The 26,484-nt window shown below is 45.3% G+C and overlaps 1 long non-coding RNA gene across 1 annotated transcript; it reads left to right on the top strand.

Moving 5' to 3' along the window:
- The first annotated feature begins 415 nt into the window (after window positions 1–415).
- Window positions 416–26,226, top strand: LOC149443864 (uncharacterized). Its single transcript, XR_016306598.1, has 2 exons — window positions 416–586; window positions 26,124–26,226. It is a non-coding gene; the product is annotated as an uncharacterized LOC149443864 (long non-coding RNA).
- The last annotated feature ends 258 nt before the right edge of the window (window positions 26,227–26,484 follow it).

Here is a 26,484-nt window from a genome sequence, read left to right as displayed (position 1 = left end):
CTCGTTGTGAATCTTCCTTAGGTGCCCTCGCCAGATTCCACTGTGAGCCGTAAATCCTCTTCCAGGCCCCACACAGATTCTCCAGACGTACTCAGCATCCAACAGCCAGACCCAGACTTCACTTCCTCCTCAGCACAGGAACTCCTCCCCTTCCCATAGAGTTTGTGATGCAGTAAGTCATTTCTTAATTGCAGCCTCAAACCTGCATTTACAGTTCACTATGACCCTTCTGAGGGTCCTACTCGGCCCCTAAATTAGTATTCATTCACTTTATAGGGTAAATAAGCATTTATCTTGTCTTAGCAAAAGTCACTACAAAATCAATTCTTGTACTTTGCTGCCATCTACTGACCAAAGAGCATATTGCAGTTTAACATTACACACCAGTATTAAATCCATGTGTCACACCCTTACACTTGCATGCCTTTGGTTGTCTAGCAGAAGGTCTTCACAGGCTTCAGAAGACCCCAGTGATGTGCGGAGTGCCAACAAGATCCTTCATCTGGAAGTTTGGACTGCAGAGGTGGATCACCCTTCTCAACCCCTGGTAGAAGAGGCCTGGACAGTTATGTGATGGTGGACTCAGGTGAGTAAAAAGGGATACTGAGCCTTTCTTTTGTTTTAGTTTGTGAATGGGTAGGACTGCGCTAGAAAGGAAAAGATTTTGTGTGTATGGGGAGACTGAAGAATGGGCTTTAAATCAGCAGCCATAACAAGCCAGTGCAAAGTGCAATAGTACACGCAAATGAGAAATATTCATCAAGAAACATTAATTTTTTTTTTTAATATGAAACAAGTTTTAAAGTTTTTACTATGGTCTAATGTTTTGTAGTTCCTCTTTGAACCTTTTATTCTCATAAAAGAATGTCTTACAAATATTAATGTAATATATACAGATCTTATCTTATCGTAAGCTGTGTTGTAACGGAAAACATAATTTGCAAAAAATACCACATCCCTCTACAGAAAAATGTTTGTTTATTTGTTTATCACTTTAAGAGGTCTTCTATATATACACTTTACAAAGACTCGGTTTGCTAAGACAAGTATTAGGGCTCATGTACGCGGGGCGTTTGAAAAACTTTTTTGACCGCTGAAAACTGACTGCTAGAAAATGTAGGTCAAAAACGTCAGTTTAGCTGCATTTATCTACTGCGTTTATGCGTGTTTAGCCGCGTTTATGTTTGCATTTAGAAACATTTTTAACCTCCTTGGCGGTACTCCCGAATGTAGCTTGGAGTTCATTATCAGTGCCAAAAGCAGTAACCCCGAGCTTCATTCGGGATCAGGGGCGGACTGACAACTCATGGGGCCCCCGGGCAATAGAGGATCATGGGGCCCCTGTGCCCTTGCCCAAACTCAAAAAAGCCTATGAAAAAGGTATTAGGGGCATCTCAAGGGGCCCCCTACTGACCCCGGGCCCTCGGGCAGTGCCCGAGTTTCCAAATGGTCAGTCCGCCCCTGTTCAGGATTACCCTGCAGCGTTGCTCTGGGATTCCCTCGATCACTTACCTTGTCCTGCGCTCCCGCGATGTCCCCCCTGCAGCGTCCTAGGCCATCTCCTCCAGCCGATGCTGGCATCTGTCTTCCGGGTTCCGGTCCCTGTGAGCATCGGGACGTACAGGGGCCGGAACCGGCGGGAGATTCAAAAGTTTTAAAAAGTGACATTCACTAAATACACTAAAATCACATAGTATAACATTCCTGTATCAAACCATTTCACATACATTGTGTCCCGAGTGCTTTGTCCTGTGCCCTGCCTGCATTTTTACTGTTCTTTCTCCCTGGAAACTGAGAAACGTCCATGGCGTCCAAAAAGTGTCCCTTTAGGTCAAAAGCGGTTTTAGACCGGCTAGAGAACAGCGATAGTAAATCAGAACCACTTGCAGAATTGAGTGATAATGATTCGTGGGGGAAATTTCTCATCAGACACTGAAAACGATTTTGCGACCTGGCGCTATATTTCAAATTTCAGTTTTTTTGGTTTGATTACATTATTGAATTAAATTTATTATTATATTATTATTTTTTATGATTATTTATTATGTTATAATTTATTATTTCATGTGTCAAATTTTATCATACCCGGGATGTTTACTAGACTCTTGTTCGGACAGATTTCAGTGAGTTATTCCTAAAAATTACAGGACTACAATAAAAAAAGACATATTTCCATGCAAAAAAATGTACCGCTTTCAGCACAGAAATATGGACATAATCAGACCACTAGGGAGGTTAAAAGATAACCTCAGGAGACCCTCCTAAATGCCCAGAATGCACTGAAAAATAGTAAATAATTAATGATTTCAGACATTTTGTGAGAAATAGAGAGAGCAGAAGCAGAGAGAGCGCTACTCTCTGATGGGTGTTGCAACTATAGCAAAAGTGGATTGTGAACCATGCATGGCACTGTGAGAGGAGCTACATAGTGCTGTAATGCCTGTAATGCCTCCAGATGCATTCTGGAGTGCTCACAACCCTCCTTGTGCTTTTTTGCTGTGTTTTGATGTGTTCCAGTACAGTTCTGTGCAGAAATAATGCGGCACGTTCTATCATTTTTTCCTGCACGCGAAACCTGGAACTGACTACACTGGTGTACCGGGTCCATTTGAATACATGGAAAATGCTGTATATTGCATTTTTGATGAAGAAAAAGGCACTAGACAGCATCTGGATATGGACCAGCTCAAAAATGCATCTAAATGCAAACGCACATAAACGCGTTTATAAGCGTTTGGTGTTTGAAACGCCGGTAAACTCTACTCCTGAACTCGATTTTTGTGCTTTCAAAAAAATGTCTGTAACCTCAACTGCCTATAAACTACTGTAAACGACATAGTGTACATGGACACATAGGAAAAAAAACACATAACTGCTCCTAAACTTCAGTTTAGCATCTGCAGAGTACATGAGCCCTTAAAAACAAACCAGTCCTAAAAGACATGAAATACTCACCTTTCCTGCTGTGCATGATGCTGATCTCTACAGACATGAAGAAAAAATGACACCTGAAGAGCCTGCAAATTCCCACAGTGATCAAGCCTGGAAGTTGATTGCTTAGACATTTAGCTTTGCATTGTGTAAGATGGGAGAAAGTGTATGAGCTCCACATTATTATTATACAGGATTTATATACTGTAGCGCCAACAGTTTGCACAGCGCTTTCCAAAATGAAGGTAGAGATTACAGCTACAATACAATTTGGTACAAGAGGAAACAGAGGGCCTGGCCATTAGAGCTTACAATCTAGGAGGAAGGGTCGAGTGATACAAAAGGTAATAGCTGTGGGGGGATGAGCTGATGGAGGAAATAAATGGCGGTTTACTAAGTAGAAGCAGGATAGGCTTCTTTAAAGAGAAAGATTTTCAGGGATAGTCAAAAGGTGGATAGATTAGGAGACAGCCAAACAGATTGGAGTAGGAAGTTCCATAGGATGGGAGAAGCTTGGGAGAAGTCCTGGAGGTGATCATGGGAGAAGGTGACATGGGAACCAGAGAGCAGAAGGTCTTGGGAGGATCAAAGAGAGAGGTTGGTTGATATTGTGAGACCAGGTTGGTGATGTAGCTGGGGGCAGAGTTGTAAGTTGTTGTTAGTATTTTGAATTTTATTCATTGAGCGAGTGGAAGCCAGTGGAGGGTTTGGCAGAGAGGGGTGGCAGACAATGAATGGTTGGTAAGGTGGATGAGCCTGGTAGCAGCATTCATGATGGACTGGAGGGGTGAGAGCCTATGTAGTGGTAAGCCAGTGCGGAGGGAGTTTTACTAGTCGAGGTGAGAGGTAACCTGGGAGTAAATTAGGAGCTTTGTGGTGTCATTGGTTAGGAAGGGGCGTATTTTGGAGATGTTGTGGAGGTTGAGATGGCAAGCTTTGGAAAGTGATTGGATGTGGGGCCGAAAGGATAGTTTAGAGTCCAGGATTACACCTAGCACCCTTGCATGCAGGTATGGGTTGATGGTTGTGCCATTGATCTTGATAGAGAAGTCAGGGGAAGGGGCACATGCGTGTAAGGTTACTTACACTGTCCTTCCTGATAGCTTTATGGGTTGGAGGCTGCCTTCAGGCCATCTGCTGGACTGGTTCCTTCCCTGCCACTCAGGCTGTCCCTTTTGGTAGAAGGTGGTACAGTGGAGATCCCCTTTTCAAACAGCTGCCTGTAGGTAGGCCCCTTACCTGGGCCCCCTCCCAGGCTCCACACTCCACCCTCTCAGGCTCCACACTCCACCCTCTCAGGCTCCACACTCCACCCTCTCACTCCATCTTCCGCCCGACATTGACTGACCACTTCCTGCTGATCAAGCTTAATCATATGTGAGGGCTGTCCTGACCCCATGCCAAGCCTCTTGCTTTGCTTGGGATTGGTGAAAATCCCTCACACATGCAGATACGCCCCTCCTCACCCCCACCCACTGCCTTCTAGAAACTTCTCAAGCTTCTAGAGCAGTGAGAGGTATCAGGGAACTGATCTCCAGAGCCCTCAGCCCTGACCTAAAGTTACCTGGCTGACTCATCCCTGGCTAACTTGTCCCAGGCTGCTAGCTTAAAACCTATCCAGCTCTCCCTGGCTAACTGGGGGGGGGGGGGGGCGCTATATGAGTTTAAATGAAAAACAACAAACTTTCAAAAACAAGAAGTGTTTTTGGTGAATGGAATGCTCTTCCACTAGGCTTGGGTAACGGGAGTATCACCCATCAAAAAATATACAGAAATAAAGTGGCAATATTTCATATTCCTGATATTTGCCTGGTTGTCCCATGTACTGGTATGAAAAAGTCTCCTGTTCTCTTTGTATTGATTTCTTTGTGTGAAATGCCTGGTGTTCCTGCCAGTCCCTCTGCTTTCCTATTAAAAACTAACCACACTAGACAGGAGAGCACAGCGTTGTCAGTTCTCTAGCTGTGCTGAGAACTCAGATGTAGCAGTTAAGGGGATAAGACAAGCCATTTAACACTGGCAGGAGTGCTTACAATGATCAACTTTTATTAATTTAACAATTAATTTAGCAATTATTTTGTACGTGTTCTAATCACACTGCAATGCAGCCTAGTGCTGCACTACAGCGCGCTACAGTAAAATGCAGACATGCTGCATTTTATCGCAGCACATCACGCCAAATTGCACTGTAATGTAAGTCAGAGCAGTGCAATTCGCTGCCCTACATTGCACTGAATGAAGTGTATGTTTTGTATACCTCACATAAAGTTTATTCAAAACAAAATGAAAAAAAAGTGAGCCATGTGGTGCTCTGAATTGCACACCACACCGCCCTCTAGCTCAGCTGGCAATGCAGAGCTGCTGGAGTGGTGAATTGCTCCAGCAGCTTTACGTACTTTTTGTAAAACATTTGTCTCTGTGATTTTAGCTTCAATTTTTTAGTGTATTTAAATTTCCTAGCACATCTAACACTCCCCTCCCAGCAGACTGACAATGCTGCTGTCCAAAGGTGCCCCCTGTGCCCCTTCATCCAGAGTGGGGGTGCCCTAATACAGGAGTTGTGTTACTGGCCAGAAACCTAAAAAAAGGAAACTAATGCAGCCACCACATCTAATGACTGATAAGCTGCAAAATATTCCATGTTTGGTTTTGGGTTTGCAACGTAATATAATTTTAAGATTTAAAGATATATTTGTATAGCTTAAGGCTGCCCACTAGTTAGGAGATGGTGGCTTGGCGTAGGGTGATGGTTACTCTGGTAGTGAAGGGGTGTTTTGCCTGAACCCTTCACTTGTGGCCAGTTACCCACATATTGGGACCGGATATGCAGCAAAGCATACTTAGGGACCTAGCCTGGGAGTCACGGGAGAGAGAGGTATGTAGAGGGACCCCTGGGAAGAGAATAGGCATGTAGTTGTGGTGGAGTCAATTCCTGTATCCAATAGCAACAGTGGACATGTTAGTGGAAGTGATGGGACAGGAATTGTTGAGTTGGTGGATGCCAGTACAGGCTCTTCAGTACCGACTCCTAAATGCTGCACACCTGGAATTGTTGGGTTGGTGGATGCCAGTACAGGCTCTTCAGTACCGACTCCTAAATGCTGCACACCTGGAATTGTTGGGTTGGTGGATGCCAGTACAGGCTCTTCAGTACCGATTCCTAAATGCTGCACACCTGGAATTGGTGTTCTCTAATGGTAGTAGTGTCTTGAATGCTTAGTGTTAACAGCTCAGCAAGTTAGCCAGACGGTTAACTGCCTTCATTCCGGCTAGCTTCTGTCTGGAGTCCTGCTTTAAGGGTGATTTTGCATGACCACAAACTCCTGCCCAGAACCGAGGTGATAAATGAGCATTGTTCTTAGTGTCCCCCACTAGGGTGCCTTAAGCCCCATCCACACCTTATTTCTGGCAACAAACATCAGGGGCGGACTGACCATTTGGAAACTCGGGCACTGCCCGAGGGCCCGGGGTCAGTAGGGGGCCTCATGAGATGCCCCTGGTACCTTTTTCATAGGCTTTTTTGAGTTTGGGCAAGGACACAGGGGCCCCATGATCCCCTATTGCCCGGGGCTCCATGAGTTGTCAGTCCACCCCTGACAAACATGCACATTTTTCAGCAAAGATTTTGCTATACATGAAACCCAAAGATTCATTACAATCCCTGGATAGCGGTGAGTCCAAACCTAAATTGGACCAGTAAAGGAATAAAATGTATTGTATAAAATGGAGATCATTTCAAATGGTTGTTGTGTTTGGTGTCACAGGGTGTGTGCCTACAGGCGCTGGTGATGTAAATCCAGCGCTAACCGCCATTTAAACCGTGAGATCAGACACAATCACATAACATAAAATGATCACATACTATACACATACTCCCATCATCTGTTTACCCATTCCAATATTACAAAAATAATATGTAAAAGTCTGAGTTAAAAATTAGATAGTTTGTGATCAGCCAAAGAGCAATGGTCACTGCCGTTTCCAACAGTAAAGTCTTTGATTTTTTTAAAGTGTTGTGAAGTCAGTTCATTTATAGAAGGTATAAGTAGGAGCATTTCGTAAAATGTTTTTTTTTTTGTCTTATTAAAAATGCCAAGGATCTTAAAATAGCTCCCGTTAGAGGGAGGCCAAAAACAGTTTAATCAACATCTGCTTCCATGTGTCCTAGAGCCATGCAGCTGAGATAATAAACTCTGACATTAGCGGTTAAGAAATGCTTAAGGCCCTGTACAAGGCAGTAAAGCTAATACCAACATGCAATGGATTTTATTACAAAGCAAAAGTAGAGATCAGTAGAATGTTTGAAACTCGCTTTGTGGTAATTCACTGGAGCAAAGTATTTCTCCATGCTGAATACCAACCAATCTGCTAGCTTTTTCTTCTTACTGTAAGGAAAAAAAGGCCTGACTATCTGAAGTCCTGTCAAGCCTCACAAGCCCTAAACCTGTAATTTCTGACATCTGATCAGGGATTTAGTAAACAAATGTTGGGTTTTGTGTCGTATTTATAGCCCAACTCTGGCCATTTTTGGCCATTGGTGCCCCAGCAGGTAATTCGAATAAAAATGCATCAGTGGCTGCAATACTCCTCTTGTCTTCATTGCTGTCCAACACCAACAGATGTCCTTAGTTTTCCAGGCTGAATGATACCCAACGATATTCAACACACACACACACATATATAAATATATATATATATATATATATCTTCTAAGTTGAATATCATTGGGTATCATTCAAGGAGGCTGGTAGCCTCCTGTTAAATGGCTACTGCAGATATATATATATATATTGTATATCTTCTGACTGCAGTAGCCCTTTAACAGGAGGCTACCAACCCTCACCTTCTATGTCTCATATACTGTACCTTTGGTCATAACTTTCAGCTTTCTGAGATGGGGGATTGCTGCTTTTTAGCACAATGCATATACAGTAGACTAGGATACACCCCCATTTAAATGGACCATGAAGTATTACTGATCAAAAATGATTGGCTAAACCCCATAACTGCTTTTTTCAGCACTATGGTTCTTTTATACCGGTGTTCTAAAATAATAATGTGATAATGAAATGGTTTGCATGAAAGGTTTAAGGTAGTGTAACACTTAAGTATCAAATTTAATATAGAGCAGTGGTTGTCAACCTTTTTTGAGACCAGGGCCTGGTAAATTCTTTCTAAACCTCCCAAACTTCAACAGTAAATAATAAAATTTATTCTCACACAATAAAAGTGTAGGAATGCAAAACATGTATTAACATGCTGAAGACTTTGGTTGGGGCAAATGGGGGTTGCTGAGTAGCTGGTGGGAATCTGGAGCAGGCGTGATGGCCCTGTAGGGGTTGAGGTTTCTGGAGGGGGTTGGGTTAGCACTATGGAACACTGCTGAAGCACTATGGAGGGCTAGAGGCTCTGCAGGAGGCTGGATGGCACTGTAGGAAGCTGGGTGGCACTGTGGGAGGCTGAGAAGCACTGCGGAGGCTGGGGGCTTTCAGGAAGCCTAGGGGCACTATAAGCCACTATGTGAGGTTGAAGGGCAGTATGGAAGGTCATGGGATCAGCAACTGGATGGAGGCCAGGTAGAAGTGGGGTCAAAGTCCCACAGTGGGCCATGGCTTGAGAACCACTGATATAGAGATCTACACATCTGTCAACAAAGAGGAACAAAAGAGGAGAAAAGGACAGTCAGATTTGGTTTCAAAGAAAGGGCAGTCCCCCAAAATGATGGACAGTTGAGAGGTATGCTTTTGTTTCATCCATCTACTTTACATTCTCCTTTCCTTGGATCTGCAAAGTTATTAATATTACTATGGAACTCAAGCAAGTAATATAAAACAATGTACAGCACCTGGCCCGACACAGGCCCCTTCTAAGTAATCAGCCCCAATAAAAGGTAGGCCAGCAACTAACCACCTATTGCTTGTCCACTTCCTCCATGAGTAATGACTAGAGATGAGCGAAGTATTCAAAAATTCGATTCGGCTGATTCGGCGAATTCGAGGAATAAATTCGATTCGAGGCGAATATATTCGCTGCGAAATTAACTTATAAAAAGGGTGTTTCTAGGCTTCAGAGAGCCTTTATATTAGTGCAGAACACTGTACCTTTAATTTAAATGCCCTGGAGTCTGCTGGGGAAGAGAAATAATACTGTCAGTCAGTATGACATGCAGATGAGTGCAGAGTGTGGAGCCACAGTGTGGCGGTGGAGGCAGCAGCAATGGGAGGCCATACAGCACCCTATGACAAAATGGAACCCACCAGCACTGTGAGGAGACCTGAAAGTGGCACATGGCAGAGTGTGGCGATGGAGACAGCAGCAATGGGAGGCCATACAGGGACCCATGAGACACTCTGGACCTGGCAGCAGCATGAGGAGGCGGTACAGGGGCCCATGACAGATTACGGGCCTGGCAGCAGCATGAGGAGTCGGTACGGGGGCCCATGGCAGATTACGGGCCTGGCAGCAGCAATGGGAGGCCCGTAATCTGCCAGCACCCTATGACAAAATGGAACCCACCAGCAGTGTGAGGAGACCTGAAAGTGGCACATGGCAGAGTGTGGCGATGGAGACAGCAGCAATGGGAGGCCGTACAGGGACCCATGAGACACTCTGGACCTGGCAGCAGCATGAGGAGGCGGTACGGGGGCCCATGGCAGATTACGGGCCTGGCAGCAGCAATGGGAGGCCCGTAATCTGCCAGCACCCTATGACAAAATGGAACCCACCAGCAGTGTGAGGAGACCTGAAAGTGGCACATGGCAGAGTGTGGCGATGGAGACAGCAGCAATGGGAGGCCGTACAGGGACCCATGAGACACTCTGGACCTGGCAGCAGCATGAGGAGGCGGTACGGGGGCCCATGGCAGATTACGGGCCTGGCAGCAGCAATGGGAGGCCCGTAATCTGCCAGCACCCTATGACAAAATGGAACCCACCAGCAGTGTGAGGAGACCTGAAAGTGGCACATGGCAGAGTGTGGCGATGGAGACAGCAGCAATGGGAGGCCGTACAGGGACCCATGAGACACTCTGGACCTGGCAGCAGCATGAGGAGGCGGTACGGGGGCCCATGGCAGATTACGGGCCTGGCAGCAGCAATGGGAGGCCCGTAATCTGCCAGCACCCTATGACAAAATGGAACCCACCAGCAGTGTGAGGAGACCTGAAAGTGGCACATGGCAGAGTGTGGCGATGGAGACAGCAGCAATGGGAGGCCGTACAGGGACCCATGAGACACTCTGGACCTGGCAGCAGCATGAGGAGGCGGTATGGGGGCCCATGGCAGATTACGGGCCTGGCAGCAGCAATGGGAGGCCTGTAATCTGCCAGCACCCTATGACAAAATGGAACCCACCAGCAGTGTGAGGAGACCTGAAAGTGGCACATGGCAGAGTGTGGCGATGGAGACAGCAGCAATGGGAGGCCGTACAGGGACCCATGAGACACTCTGGACCTGGCAGCAGCATGAGGAGGCGGTACGGGGGCCCATGGCAGATTACGGGCCTGGCAGCAGCAATGGGAGGCCCGTAATCTGCCAGCACCCTATGACAAAATGGAACCCACCAGCAGTGTGAGGAGACCTGAAAGTGGCACATGGCAGAGTGTGGTGATGGAGACAGCAGCAATGGGAGGCCGTACAGGGACCCATGAGACACTCTGGACCTGGCAGCAGCATGAGGAGGCGGTACGGGGGCCCATGACAGATTACGGGCCTGGCAGCAGCAATGGGAGGCCTGTAATCTGCCAGCACCCTATGACAAAATGGAACCCACCAGCAGTGTGAGGAGACCTGAAAGTGGCACATGGCAGAGTGTGGCGATGGAGACAGCAGCAATGGGAGGCCGTACAGGGACCCATGAGACACTCTGGACCTGGCAGCAGCATGAGGAGGCGGTACGGGGGCCCATGGCAGATTACGGGCCTGGCAGCAGCAATGGGAGGCCCGTAATCTGCCAGCACCCTATGACAAAATGGAACCCACCAGCAGTGTGAGGAGACCTGAAAGTGGCACATGGCAGAGTGTGGCGATGGAGACAGCAGCAATGGGAGGCCGTACAGGGACCCATGAGACACTCTGGACCTGGCAGCAGCATGAGGAGGCGGTATGGGGGCCCATGGCAGATTACGGGCCTGGCAGCAGCAATGGGAGGCCTGTAATCTGCCAGCACCCTATGACAAAATGGAACCCACCAGCAGTGTGAGGAGACCTGAAAGTGGCACATGGCAGAGTGTGGCGATGGAGACAGCAGCAATGGGAGGCCGTACAGGCACCCATGACAGATTACGGGCCTGACAGCAGCATGAGGAGGCGGTACAGGGGCCCATGACAGATTACGGGCCTGGCAGCAGCAATGGGAGGCCTGTAATCTGCCAGCACCCTATGACAAAATGGAACCCACCAGCAGTGTGAGGAGACCTGAAAGTGGCACATGGCAGAGTGTGGCGATGGAGACATGGGCCCCCTGGCCACGCTTGACTTTCTGGCCACATAGTCGACATACGGCTACGTTTACTTCCTCGGGCGGCTTGACGAAAAATTGCCACACCGCCAAGTAGGAAACTTTGCCCCCGCTACTCCTCACTGGCTGACTGCTACTTCCTCCGTGCACACCGGCACCACTACTGGCCGTGGTGGTAGGCTGCAGTGGAGCTGGTGCTCTACTCCGTGGCCGTTTGCCTCCACTGACACTGCTGCGACCCTGCTGCCTCCTGGGCAACCCACCGACTGTTTTGCTCGCTGCCAAGCTGGCACCCTCTTCTCCTGATGATGCGGAAGCAATAGCCTGATGACGACGAAGCTGCCAAGTGCGATCAGCCTCATCATCATCAATTAGGGTCTCCGCCTCACTACTAGCCCCCTCGGCTGCGTGTGGGTCAGGAGACAGACCTGTCTCTAGACCGGCTACCGAGCCACTCTCCTCGCCAGTACTTCTTCGCCTGGCTGCTGAAGAGGCGGATGTCTCCCCCCGTTCCTGACCGCCCTCTGTTAGCTCTTCCTCACTGTACAGTGGGGCTGAGCCCACAGCATGCGATACTTCGCTTGGTGAGGGAACACCAAAGGACAGGGGCAGGTAGAGGACACGTGATTTCAGTGGGCTTGCTCCCGGGCCATGCCAACTAACGGTTGTGTCTGACGTACCCACCGACCGTTGGCTGTAGTTGTCAGAAGTGACCTGGGAAGAGGAAGACAACCGAGCCAACCAATCGATGACGGCAGGGTTGTCGGTGGAGACATGACCGCTGGATGACACCGGGAGCACTGGCCTCTGGCTGCGACTAGTGCTGCCTCGACCCCTTCCTCTGCTGCCACGTCTGCTCGCTCCTGAAACATTGCCTCCTCTGCCACTCCTCTGCGTGTTGTCTGACATACTCTTTAATTCAACGATTCTGTGTCCCTGAGTAACGATTCTGTGTCCCTGAGTAACAATTCTCTGTCTGTCCCTGAGTAACAATTCTGTGTCCCTCAGTAACAATTCTGTGTCTGTCCCTGAGTAACAATTCTGTGTCCCTCAGTAACAATTCTGTGTCCCTCAGTAACAATTCTGTGTCCCTCAGTAACAATTCTGTGTCTGTCCCTGAGTAACAATTCTGTGTCCCTGAGTAACAGTTCTGTGTCCCTGAATAACAATTCTGTGTCCCTGAGTAACAATTCTGTGTCCCTCAGTAACAATTCTGTGTCCCTCAGTAACAATTCTGTGTCCCTGAGTAACAATTCTGTGTCCCTGAGTAACAATTCTGTGTCTGTCCCTGAGTAACAATTCTGTGTCCCTGAGTAACAGTTCTGTGTCCCTGAGTAACAATTCTGTGTCCCTGAGTAACAGTTCTGTGTCCCTGAGTAACAATTCTGTGTCCCTGAGTAACAATTCTGTGTCCCTCAGTAACAATTCTGTGTCCCTCAGTAACAATTCTGTGTCTGTCCCTGAGTAACAATTCTGTGTCTGTCCCTGAGTAACAATTCTGTGTCCCTCAGTAACAATTCTGTGTCCCTCAGTAACAATTCTGTGTCTGTCCCTGAGTAACAATTCTGTGTCCCTGAGTAACAGTTCTGTGTCCCTGAGTAACAATTCTGTGTCCCTGAGTAACAGTTCTGTGTCCCTGAGTAACAATTCTGTGTCCCTGAGTAACAATTCTGTGTCCCTCAGTAACAATTCTGTGTCCCTCAGTAACAATTCTGTGTCCCTCAGTAACAATTCTGTGTCCCTCAGTAACAAATCTGTGTCTGTCCCTGAGTAACAATTCTGTGTCCCTCAGTAACAATTCTGTGTCCCTCAGTAACAAATCTGTGTCCCTCAGTAACAATTCTGTGTCTGTCCCTGAGTAACAATTCTGTGTCCCTGAGTAACAGTTCTGTGTCCCTGAGTAACAATTCTGTGTCCCTGAGTAACAGTTCTGTGTCCCTGAGTAACAATTCTGTGTCCCTGAGTAACAATTCTGTGTCCCTCAGTAACAATTCTGTGTCCCTCAGTAACAATTCTGTGTCCCTCTGTAACAATTCTGTGTCCCTCAGTAACAAATCTGTGTCTGTCCCTGAGTAACAATTCTGTGTCCCTCAGTAACAATTCTGTGTCCCTCAGTAACAATTCTGTGTCCCTCAGTAACAATTCTGTGTCTGTCCCTGAGTAACAGTTCTGTGTCCCTGAGTAACAGTTCTGTGTCCCTGAGTAACAGTTCTGTGTCCCTCAGTAACAATTCTGTGTCTGTCCCTGAGTAACAATTCTGTGTCCCTCAGTAACAATTCTGTGTCCCTCAGTAACAATTCTGTGTCCCTCAGTAACAATTCTGTGTCTGTCCCTGAGTAACAATTCTGTGTCCCTGAGTAACAGTTCTGTGTCCCTGAGTAACAGTTCTGTGTCCCTGAGTAACAATTCTGTGTCCCTCAGTAACAATTCTGTGTCCCTCAGTAACAATTCTGTGTCTGTCCCTGAGTAACAATTCTGTGTCCCTGAGTAACAGTTCTGTGTCCCTGAGTAACAATTCAATGTCCCTGAGTAACAATTCTGTGTCCCTAAGTAACGATTCTGTGTCCCTAAAGTCTCTCTGGCCCTAACTCTGTCCCTATTACAGACAGGTCTGTCTCTCTTGAATGACCGGAGGCAAATGGAGAATTGTAAGATGGCCGCAATTTATAGCTCCACCATTACACAGTGCTGGCTGGCTGGCTGCTGATTGGCTAATGCGATCACATGTCATGAATGAATGCATTATGGGTCAGCGCGGCTTGTCTGCGCACCTTCCCAGAGATCCCCGCTCCGTCGCCAAACATGTCGCCGCCATTTTTGGAAAAATTTCGATTCGCGCAATCGAATTTTTCCTAATATTCGAAACGAATTCCACTTCGCCAAGTTCGATTCGCTCATCTCTAGTAATGACCATAGCAACACCTAAAATTAGCCAAACGTTTTAACTCAATTTTAATTTGTCACGTTCTTTAAACTGTAATAATAGCCAAAGAAAATGTATCCATATTGTTATATAACCTGAGCATTGTTAACTCTTCTTTTATCTTTAAAACTCAATAAAATGGTTGAAGCTTAAAAACCATGGATAACCATAAATAAGAGCAAATAAGGACTTTCTCGGGATGCGGTGAGTCTATGAGGTGCAATTAGCTGTAAAACTTCCCCATTCTAAAGAGGAATATGTTAATGAGGAAGTAAAAACACAGTTAACAAATCCCTTTGTGAAATTGCACACTGATGTCTGGTTACGTACATCTCCAAAGATAAGTTGTTTTAAAAGCAAACTTTTAAAAGAAAGCTATTCGACATACTGTGAACGATTATTCTGAAAAACTATCACTATTCCATATATAAATTGTTCCCTACCTGAGAATGAAAAATTTTGTATACCATCTGACCCAAAAATTAGTTTTAAGTTAAAGAATAATTCCAGGTAACTAGAAAAAGCATTCAGGGAGCTACTAATACTATCCAATAAACAAAGCAAGTGTGCTAAGATCTAAATCAATTTACCTTACCTGAGTTCGGTGAAACCCGCTACAGAATAAGCTTCATAGAGCCAGTAGGAGTGTATGTCCAAACTTGTGCTGTGTAACTTTGTTTCTTGACTTCTTTCTTTTCACCAATCAACCTTGTAAAGATCTACCCACCGCTGTACCTTGGTAGCATATAACATAAAGCTAGGCCACTCTCCTATCCTGGTGTATATAGGAGACATAGAACTGGTGATCATCTTGCCCACTTTACATTGGTGGTCATCGTGCCCCCTTTACATTGGTGGTCATTGTGCCCCACTACACTGGTGTTCATTGTGCCCTCTTTACATTAGTAGACAGTGTTCCCCATTACATTTGAGGTCATCATGCCCCCTTTACATTGGTGGTCATTCTGCCCCACCACACTGGTGGTCATTGTGCCCTCTTTCCATTAGTGGACAGTGTTCCCCATTACATTCGTGGTCATCATGCCCCCTTTGGTGGTCATTCTGCCCCACCACACTGGTGGTCATTGTGCCCTCTTTCCATTAGTGGACAGTGTTCCCCAATACATTAGTGTCATCATGCCCCCTTTACATTGGTTTTCAGAGTGAAACAGTGCAGTGAGTTGCAATGGAGGGTGGAGCACAGAGAGCAGCAGCTGCCAGGTGATACTGGTGCCCTCCTGGATGCCTATTTTTGTATTCAGTCAAATGGAACCTTTCTACTGAAATACTGCACTGCAACTGAAAGCCAAGTGCTTGGCTTGTGGTTGTAGCGTGGCCCCATTCAGTTGCAGGGTATGCTTTTGTCAGCTGTACTGCTTGCTAAATGCAACATTACTGATACAGAATAAGTATGCAGATCAGGAAATCAGAAATGTCAGAGGTCATTATCTGCATACTTGTTCATCATTAATTTCTCAGTACATTATAAACATAAACATGATGTCAACAGTTGAAAGTAAGGCTTGCTGTGACCCCAAATTCGTGTGACCCCTGTTCAAAAGTCGGCATACCTTTAGTTCTTAGTACTATTTAGCATCATTGACAGTGTGCAGTCTTTTGTAATAGTTGTCTAGCTGCCCATTCATCTTGGCAAAATGTCTCCAGGTCATGAAAAGTCTTTGTCTTGAATGAACTGTATGTTTGAGATCTCCCCATAGTGGCTCAATGATATAAAGGTCAAGAGACTGTGATGGCCACTCCATAACCTTCACCTTTTTCTGCTGTAACCATTGAAGGATCAACTTGGCCTTGTGCTTAGGGTCATTGTCATGCTGGAATGTTCAAAAGTGTCCCATGCACAGCTTTCCTGCAGAAGAATGTAAAGCATATGCCAGTATTTTCTGATACCATGCTGCATTCATCTTGTCATCAATTTTCACAAGATTGCCTTTAGAGCTCACATACCCTCAAACCATCAGCAAACCATGACCATATTTCACAGCGGGAATGGTATGCTTGTTGCTATAGGCCTTGTTGACCCCTCTCCAAACATAATACTTGTGGTTGTGACCATAAAGCTCTATTTTGGTCTTGTCACTCCAGATTACGGTGTGCTAGAAGCTGTGAGCTGTGTCAAGGTGTTGTCTGGCATATTGTATTTTTTGTGGCATTGGCTAAGTAATGGATTCTTTCTGGCAACTCAACCATGCAGCTTATTTTTGTTCACATATCGTCGAATTGTGCTCCTTGAAACAACCACATTATCTTTTTCCAAAGCAGCCTGTATTCCTCCTGAGGTTACCTGTGGGCAGGGGCGGACTGACCATTTGGAAACTGCCCGAGGGCCCGGGGTCAGTAGGGGGCCCCAAAAGATGCCCCTGGTACCTTTTTCATAGGCTTTTTTGAGTTTGGGCAAGGACACAGGGGCCCCATGATCCCCTATTGCCCGGGGGCCCCATGAGTTGTCAGTCCACCCCTGCCTGTGGGTTTTTCTTTGTATCCCAAACAATTCTTCTGGCAGTTGTGGTTGCAATGTTTCTTTGTCTACCTGACCGTGGCTTGGCATCAAGAGATCCCAGAATTTTCCACTTCTTAATAAGTGATTGAACAGTACTGGCTGGCAAATTCAAGGCTTTGGATATCTTTTTATATCCTTTTCCATCTTTATAAAGTTCTATTACCTTGTTACACAGGTCTTTCGACAGTTATTTTCTGCTCCCCATGCCTCAGTATCTAGTCTGTTAAGTGTATCCATGTGAGAGCTAACAAACTCATTGACTATTTGTACACAGACACCACTTGCAATTTAAAAAGCCACAGATGTGGGTAATATACCTTTTAATTGCAATTTTATCCTGTGTGTGTCACCTTGTGTGTCTGTACCAAGGCCAAAACTTCCAGGGTATGTAAACTTTTGATCATGGCCATTTGGGTGACTTCTGTTATCATTATGATTTAAAAAAAGAGCCAAACAACAATGTGATAATAAATGGCTTCATATGATCCAGTTTTTGACATGACCAGTCATATTTTCAATATCAATGCCAAAATGTCATGATTTCTACCAGGGTATGCAAACTTTTGAGCACATCTGTATATAAACATTTTTTTAAGATAAGCATGATAATAGCCCAAAATATATGTTCATTGAATAGAAATTAGTTTCCCTTTAAGCATGTTATAAATAAATGGGCTTTATAACTTTGTATATTAGATTGCAAGCATTCAATATTGTATTTTTTTTGGCCTTGAGGCACAAGGGATTCTTTTTATTTCATCCCCATCTTAGCAGACTAGAATATGCATGAGGTTTCATTCAATTAATAGTTTAAGACGAAAACAATGACAGCTATACAAAAAAACTATACAAAAAAACTGTTGTCATCTATCCTGGAACTGGATGTGATCAAAGATTTCGAGTGCTTAATTTAATCAGGATAAACATCAATCAGGTCTGCAGAACAACATCCTATTTCACATCAGACCCAAATACAGGCTCTGATCTTTTAATTCCCTAATTCAATTAGGCAGTGAATCAATCAATGCTAATTAAAACATAGAACAATGTGCTAGACTTAATCGCTGTTGAAGTGATTAATTTATGCTGAGTTTCAATAAATGCCAGGCGGTCGGCCATTTTGTACTCAGCATATTTATCAGTCCATTAGCTCATTAGGCCCTGACCTGAATTGTGTAATGTATAATACATACTATCAGGTAAGCCAAACATATATTTAAATTCGCAAAACTTCCAGTATATTAAAAAGTATGTCCAGTCAAAACTTTTATTTTTAGTTTTGGATAAAGTAGGGAAGGATTAAAACCTTTGTAGAGTTTACTCCTATACAGAACTCTTTTAGAGAGATTTCTCCTTGCTTCCTGTTCTGCTTGTAGGCAAGTTGAAAATAGTTAGGTGCCGCCAGGGGTGGACTGACCATTTGGAAACTCGGGCACTGCTCCAGAGCCCGGGGTCAGTAGGGGGCCCCATGAGATGCCCCTGGTACCTTTTTCATAGGCTTTTTTGAGTTTGGGCAAGGACACAGGGGCCCCATGATCCCCTATTGCCCGGGGGCCCCATGAGTTGTCAGTCCGCCCCTGGGTGCCGTCCAGCTTTAGCTTTTGGTGGGATTTTTGGGTCTGACCCACTGCACCTATGTATATAAAAGTGGTACAAACAAACGGCAACTGCCCCAATCTATAACTGGCATTAACAGCAAGGAGCACATAGAAGGGTGATGAATGTCAAACAACAACAATAAAACACTACCAGCCCAACTTACCAACCAGCCTGCCACAAACTGAATTGTCCTGTTCACACTAAAAACAGGGGTTTCATTTTCACACATTTGCAAACACATGAGTAAGCTGCAGAGGCCAATTCACAGCACCCCAGTATTATCTGCAGTCATAACTCTATACATTTTGAGAGCCTCCATAATAGGTACACATATATAATAATGGATATATTGAGGGCAGGTATGCCTGGAGGGAGCCCACCCCTCCTTAAAGGCACAGGGGCACACTGGAAACCCAAAAAATAGTACAATGGACACTTACTAATGGCAGTTAGTAAGTTAGGTATTGCCCCCAGCCAGGAGGGTAGGAGTTAATGCTCTTTCTGGTTCTTTGGCTTTTGGCTGGATCTTTGGGTCTGACCCACAGCATCTGTGTATATAAAAGTGGACAGTAAGCCAGGTCAGAGAGGTCCATTGCTGCTGTTGCCATTGTATAGCCTTGGTCCATGTCCATGGTCTTGGCCATCTCCCTTCTTTCCCAAAGAGGGCTACACCTGGAAAAGGTGCAAGAATGACAAAGCCTGCCATCAAGATGTAAGGTCGTCAAGACCTGAGGTTCACCCCAAAGACTCCAGTGACTGGAGTATGCCACTCATGGATGCTGTAACCACATGGACTCTATATCTACAGGTACCCCAGGGCAGCCCATAGCCTGGTTAGGTTTAGGGACTAGGGAATTAGGAATAATGACTGCCGTTGAAAGCACTTGGAAAAGTCATGTTCTTTGAACTTTGTGTTCCTTAGACTGTATGCTGTTCTGCACTTTTTTTAAGTAAAGTTTTTGAAACTGTGTCATCTGCCTGGTCTGAAGTCCTTCAGAAAGGGGTGTAGCACAACTTTGCACTTAGTCTTTAGCTTGGGTCACTAGCACATGGAGGATGAAGAGTCTGTTAAAGAGTCATTCTAGTGCAAGTTATACCTGTGGTGTCCACAAGCAATGAAAGTACCGTTAGCAAGCATGCTGTCACAACATGTGCCTGTTATTAGGTGGTCTTGCCTCTAGCCATGTGGGAGATGTTGCTGACCTCCCATAGCAACCGGAAAGGAACTGCACTGCAGAGGTCCCCATCCTGTACAGAGGTATGGAGGTTCAAGAGTTAAAGTTAAAGTTAAATGCACATAGGAACCTGCACTATCCATGCTCCATGCTGCTACTGGAACAGTAGTGGGAAACTCTGGACAGGTGGCTGTGGTCAGTGTTTGGTACAGCCCCCCTAATTGCAAGCTACAATGGGAAGTTGTACATTTACACAGGGACCCGAGAGTTAACTGTTCATCACTAAGAGTAGAGACCCGCCTTAAAGTGGTTGTAAAGGCTCAAGGTTTTTTACCCTCATGCATTCTATGCATGAAAGCAAAAAACTTTCTGTGTACAGCAACAGACCCTTATTACTTACCTGAGCCCCATCGAGATCCAGCGATGTGCATGACAGTCTCGGCTGTCCCAGGTCTCCGCCTCCTCATTGGCTGATACAGCAAGCAGGAGCCATTGGCTCCAGCTGCTGTCAATCCTCTGGAACTCCCTGCCCCAACCCATCAGATTATCACCTACTCTCCGCTCCTTTAGGCGCACCCTGAAAACCCATCTCTTCAGGGAAGCCTACCCCACCCCCTGCTAACTTGCCGACCTCCTCCACTCTTCCTACCACTCCATCCCCCACTGCTATCTCCTCCTGTACCACCATCCCCTCCCTCCTAGATTGTAAGCTCCAAAGAGCAGGGCCCTCGAACCCCTCATGTTTTGCATTGTATTGTATTGTTATTGTTCTGTTCCCCATTGTAATGTACAGCGCTGAGCGAACTATTGGTGCTTTATAAATACTGTATAATTATGATAATAATAATGTCCCCTCATATAAATCACACTCCCATATTACCTCCCTCATCCTTCTGCTTTCCTAATCTCTGGAGATATATCCCCAAACCCTGGGCCTCCATCAAGTGTGCCCAAGGCTCCCATCACCCTGCACCCTCTGGCAGCATCCAAAATCCACAGAACTTAGTCTCCATTCCTCTTCTTTCCAATGCCAGCCCGCCCTTTTCCTGTGCCCTCTGGAATGCCCTCTCTGTCTGTAACAAACTCACTTCCCTCCATGACCTCCACAATCCTGGCTTCATGATTCTGACACTGCTTTCCCTGCTTCCCTTTCCCATGGTGGCCTTCTCTGGACTCACTCTCCCAGACCCAGTGGACAGAAGGGAGGTGGAGTAGGAATCTTCCTTGCCCTACAGAGCACCTACCAGGTATTAAACCCTCCTCCCTCTCTGGCACTCTCCTTCTTTGAGGCACATTGTATACATCTATTCTCTCCTGTGTCTCTAGGAATTGCTGTGATCTACCGCCCCCCCTAGACCAGTATCTACCTTCCTTGATGACTTCTTTGCCTTTATACTCTTCTTTCTCTCTTCTGAAATCCTCACAATCATTTTTCAGCAACTTCAACATCACTTTTAATGCTAACACTCCTGCTGCTTCTAAACTTCCTAATCTAGCCTCCTTTTTTGGTCTGAAGCAATTGATACAGGCTTCTACTCACTCCAATGGCAACACCCTTGACCTTGTATTCTCTTATCTATGCACTCCATGCAACCTCTCCAACAACCCTCTCCCGCTCTCTGATCATCACCTTATTAGCTTCACTCTCTCTCTGCCTCCCACCTTCTATCCTTCATCTGTGGTGTAAGACTAAGTCTCAGAAAAACTTCAACCAATATAAATCTGCCCTCCAGAAATACTATTCCTGCCTCCACACTGCCAAGCACACCTATTTCATTACTCTCATTAACACCTTCTCATCCAGTCCCCATCAGCTCTTCTCTACCTTCAACTCTCTTCTTCATCCTTCACTGCCTCCACCCACTAATGCACTTACTGCCCAGGAGATCACAATCACTTCAAAAAGAAAATCGATACAATTTGTGAGGAGATCTCCGACTCACAGATACCTCCCACACTTAACACTCCACATCCACAGGGACAATCACTACTTCCGACATTCAACCCCACTACTATAGATGAGGTTGCTAAACTTTTTTTAATACCTAGCCACGTGCCCCCTGGACCCCGTTCCATCGCAAATGCTACTGTCACCCTTTGGCTCCATCCTACACTCTCTAATTCACATCTTCAATCTCTCCCTCTCTTCTGGCATCTTCCCTAGTTCTCTAAAACATTTACTAGTCACCTCCATACTTAAAAAGCCATCACTAGACCCCACCAATCTTAACAACCTACGACCCATCTCCTTACTCCCCTTTTCCTCCAAACTCCTTGAACTCCTGGTTTACAACCAGCTGAGCAACTACCTCACTGAGAACAACCTTCTTGATCCCTTCAGTCTGGATTACGCTCTCAGCATTCCATGGAAAATGCTCTCTTCAAACTTACAAACTATCTACTAACGGCTAAAACCAATGGACACTATTATGTACTCCTACTCCTGAACCTCTCTGCTACCTTTGACACAGTGGACCACTCCCCTCTCCCTCCTCCACAAAAAACTCTACTCCTTTGGTCTCCATGACTGTGCTGTTCATTGGTTCTCATCCTACCTATCCCTCCGTACCTTCAGTGTCACTTACACTTCTACTGCCTCTTCTCCTCTTCCTTTCCCCATTGGGGTTCCCCAAGGCTCTATTCTGGGACCCCTCCTATTTGCAATCTACACCTCCTCTCTGGGTCAGTTGATTGCCTCCCATGGCTTTCAATACCATTTCTTTGCTGTTGACACCCAAATGGCGCTGCCCACTGCCCGCCTCCGCCCACCTTGCACCCCATTGGTGCCTAGTCCTCCCCCACCCTGTGCCCCATTAGTGCCTAGTCTCTGCCCACCTCTGCTGAATTAGTGCCTAACTTTTGCCCAGCCTGAACCACTTTAGCGCCTACTTTCTCCCTACAGCGCCCGACCAGCTTCTCTCGCTGTAGCCGACAATCCCCGCCCACCACCTGTAGAACTAGAGCACCACCCCAAAGGACTTTGAAGTGTCAAAAAATCTCCGCCCATATTAAATTTTAGAGGTAGTGCTCCGGCTGTAGAAGCGGGCAGGTCTTGTCAGCTACAGTGAGAGAGAGAGGGTAGATGAGGTGCTAGAGGCACAAATTAGCCTATTCTTTTTGGGTGGCTTGGCCTATATCAATGAAGTCCCAGGGTGCATTACTGCTGGGCTCATCAGTTTAAAGCGGTATTAAAGCCAAAACCAAAAATGTAATATATTGCAGCTTACCATTCCTTAGATGTGGTGGTGTTTTCTTTTTTAGGCTTTTTTCCTCTGTTTTCACCTGGTGATCTGGCCAGTAACACACCTCCTATATTAGAATGCCTACGTAGGAGTACAGGAGCCCAGGAGGAGGCACAGCAGATAGCAGCATTGCCAATCTTCAAGGAGGGGAGTGTCTAAAGTACTAGCAGATTTAGATACAATAACAAATTGAAACACCCTGGGGACATGTTTTTGTTTGTGAGTGTGTGTGGGGCAATGGGCGTTACTTTTTTTGGCTTGCTTGATGAAGGGGCCCTGTGCTGCTCCAAAACGTTGCACTTTGTCCTTTGTGATGTGATCATTCTTCAGTAAACCATTTGGATGATATTGGATGATCCATGGTGTGCTGACAAATATAGGTACTCTTTATGAAGACATCGGTGGTCTATTAGACCCCAACACTAGAGATGTGTACAACTAAAAAATTTGCTTAGTTTTGTTTTGGATTCCTTTTGTTAAGTCAATTATTTTGTTTTGTCATATTTGTTATGTTAGAATGATTCATTTAATGAATTTGTTTAGTATATTCAGATTTTTCACGTATATTCATTGTATTGAATTGATTCGTATTTTTGGAAGTTATTTTGGATGATTCAAGTTCATTCGCTATGCCGTTATGTTATTCTTCAAGCATTAAGGCTCGGCTTCCACTGTGACCTCCAATGTGACTTTGCATTGTGACCTGCTTGTGACTTGAATGTGACTTTCATGCAACTGATATTTTGCAACTTTGGCTTTGGTCAGTCATAACATTACAGAGTTTGATACATATGGATACTAACATTTATTGGTAAATTTGATCCAGGGAATATCCGATTGCCTCACGGGGGATCAGGAAGGAATTTTTTCCCCTACAGGAGCAAATTGGATCATGCTTTGCTGGGTTTTTTGCCTTCTTCTGGATCAACTGTGGGTGTAGGATTATAATGTTTTTTTCTTCCCTTTTAAGGTTGAACTAGATGGATTAACTATGAAACTATGTAATATATTATTAAACTTATAAAACCCCCTTAAGTAGCAAACAAATTAATACAAATACATTTTTTTTGTTATAATTTATTTTGGATTATTGCTGTTTGGATTTACTGAAATTCATTACTGTTGTGAGTCGGAGATTTGCATACATCCAAATCTCCGAATAATGAAAATTTAATCAGAATCGCAAACCCAACACCACTTGCCTTGTGAGCCAGTTGAGATAAACAAGCTCATGCTGATGGTTACCATTCCATAGAACTAAACTAGTTAACCTCTTGCCCACCACCCTATAGCAGAAATATTGCTACAGGGAAGCAGGGCTTTGCAACATCACGTGTATATATATATATACATGATTTCGCATTTTCGGGTAGGGGAAATGCAAAATCACGTATATACCCGCACTGCCATTTGCAGCTTCAGTTGTTGATCACCGGGTCCTGTCCAGAGATTCCCCACCGGCACCCGGCGATCACCAAGTATCACTGACGGGGGAGAGGTCTGTATGTAAACAATACAGATCTCTCCCTTGTCAGCTCTTTCACACTGCTTTGTATTGCTCAGCATAGCAAAGCAATACAAAGCAATGTGCTCACAAAGTAAAACACACATAGCACACAGTAAAACAGCACACAGGTAATCTTTTGATCCACCCAGATGTTAACCCCTTCCTGCCCAGTGTCATTAGTACAATGTTAGTGCTTTTTATTAGCAGTGATCACTGTATTAGTGTCACTGGGGATGTTAGTGCCAGTCAGTCGTCGTCGTCCCCCCCCCAGTGTCAGAATGCCCGCCGCAGTCCTGCTTTAAGTCGCTGATTAGTAATATAGCAAAAAAAAATCCAATATATATACCGCCATTTGTAGTTGTAGACTCTATAACTTTCACATAAACCAATTAATTTACACATATTGGGATTTTTTTTTTAGCAAAGACATGCAGCAGAATACATTTTGGCCTAAATTTATGATGAAATTTGTTTTTTAAATTTTTTTTACTTGACATATTTAAAGCGGAGTTCCAGCTGGAAAAAAAAAGGTAAACTACAGACACTTACCTGTCCCTCGGTCCAGCGGTGTCCTCACCAAGGCTGGTTTCACTGGCAGTCTTCTCTCCCTGGTGCCGACATTTTCAGTGTGGGCACCCGGCTGTGGCAGCTTGTAGCTTCACAGTCGGGTGCCCACTGCGCATGCACGAGAAGCGCTGCACTTTGTGAATTATTAGTCTTTTGGGACCTGTCACGTGTCCCAGAAGACTACAGGGAGGGAGGGGAGGAGGAAAACTTCCGCTTCCAATCACCTAGGCGATCGCAGCAGAAGTGGAAGCGGGTACCTGTCAAGTTCAGGTACCCACTCCCCAAAGGTGCCAATCCTTAATGGGGAGCGGGGGACAAAGGCTTAAAGCGGAACTTCCCCTTTTGGGTGGAGCTCCGCTTTAATAGCAAAAAGTCAAAAATATTGTTTTTTCCTCAAAATTGCCAGTCTTTTTTGTTTATAGTGCAAAAAATAAAAAATACAGAGGTGATCAAATACCACCGAACGAAAGCTCCATTTGTGGGAAAAAAAGGACATAAATTTAATTTTGGTGCAGCACTGCATGACCGCACAATTTTTAGTTAAAGTTACGCAGTGCCATATCGCAATGGCCTGGTCCTCTGGAGGGCAAGTGGTTAAACCACATCCATATGGTCAAACCCACTTTTTACTGTCCATGCCCAATTTTTTGTCATGGTATTCAACATGCACCCCATTCTGTCCCCTTAAAAATTGTCCCTCTTTGTCAAACATAACAGTTGAGAGGGCCCACAGCCCTTCCCCACCACTTGACCAGCAGCCTCCAATAAGGTATGATCTCTCTCACCACCATTTTGGGTAGAATAGTAAAAGGGTTAGAATCTCTGTCTGTTTTTTCTATGGCCATCTGTTTTCCCTCTGAAGGGATTCACCCTCTCCATCTGCCTTGGTGACCACTGTCCAGGGGCGGACTGACAACTCATGGGGCCCCCGGGCAATAGGGGATCATGGGGCCCCTGTGTCCTTGCCCAAACTCAAAAAAGCCTATGAAAAAGGTACCAGGGGCATCTCATGGGGCCCCCTACTGACCCCGGGCCCTCGGGGCAGTGCCCGAGTTTCCAAATGGTCAGTCCGCCCCTGTTACAGTCTAATTAGACTTCATCAGTGCCATGTGTCATTAGTGATATTTATGAATAGCTTTGCCAGTTTAGGTTTTGGAGAGTAATGAGCAGTCACAATAATCATTTTTTCAATTACCCCCTACAGGATTTTACAGAATCACCAGAGGATGCCACTCCGTGTATGACGCTTGATTCTGTCGGAGGCTTTGCTACCTATTTCATTCTATAATAAAATTTCCCCAACTTTCGATTGATTTCCTCTCACTTATTCTCCTTAGGACAGGAATTGAAATTTCCAAAGAATAAAATACTTACATAATTCTGACTCCTTACAAAACTAAAAGAAAATGTTTTGCCTATAAATACACTAATTCCTCTTTTTAAAACAGTGCTGATGGTAGCTACTGTATGTCGCTTCTGGCTTCACCACATGGTAGTTATTATTTATGTAATTATTTGTAGGATGTTTTGTAAGTTTCTGTTTTTGTTAGTAAAGAGGCTGTAGC

This window comes from Staurois parvus, unplaced genomic scaffold, assembly GCF_062004578.1.
Source record: "Staurois parvus isolate SC_StPar_1 unplaced genomic scaffold, SC_StPar_1.0 ptg000827l, whole genome shotgun sequence".
Taxonomy (NCBI): Eukaryota; Metazoa; Chordata; class Amphibia; order Anura; family Ranidae; genus Staurois; species Staurois parvus.
The sequence above is the reverse complement of the archived record's forward strand: the minus strand, read 5'-3'. Positions and strand labels throughout refer to the sequence as shown.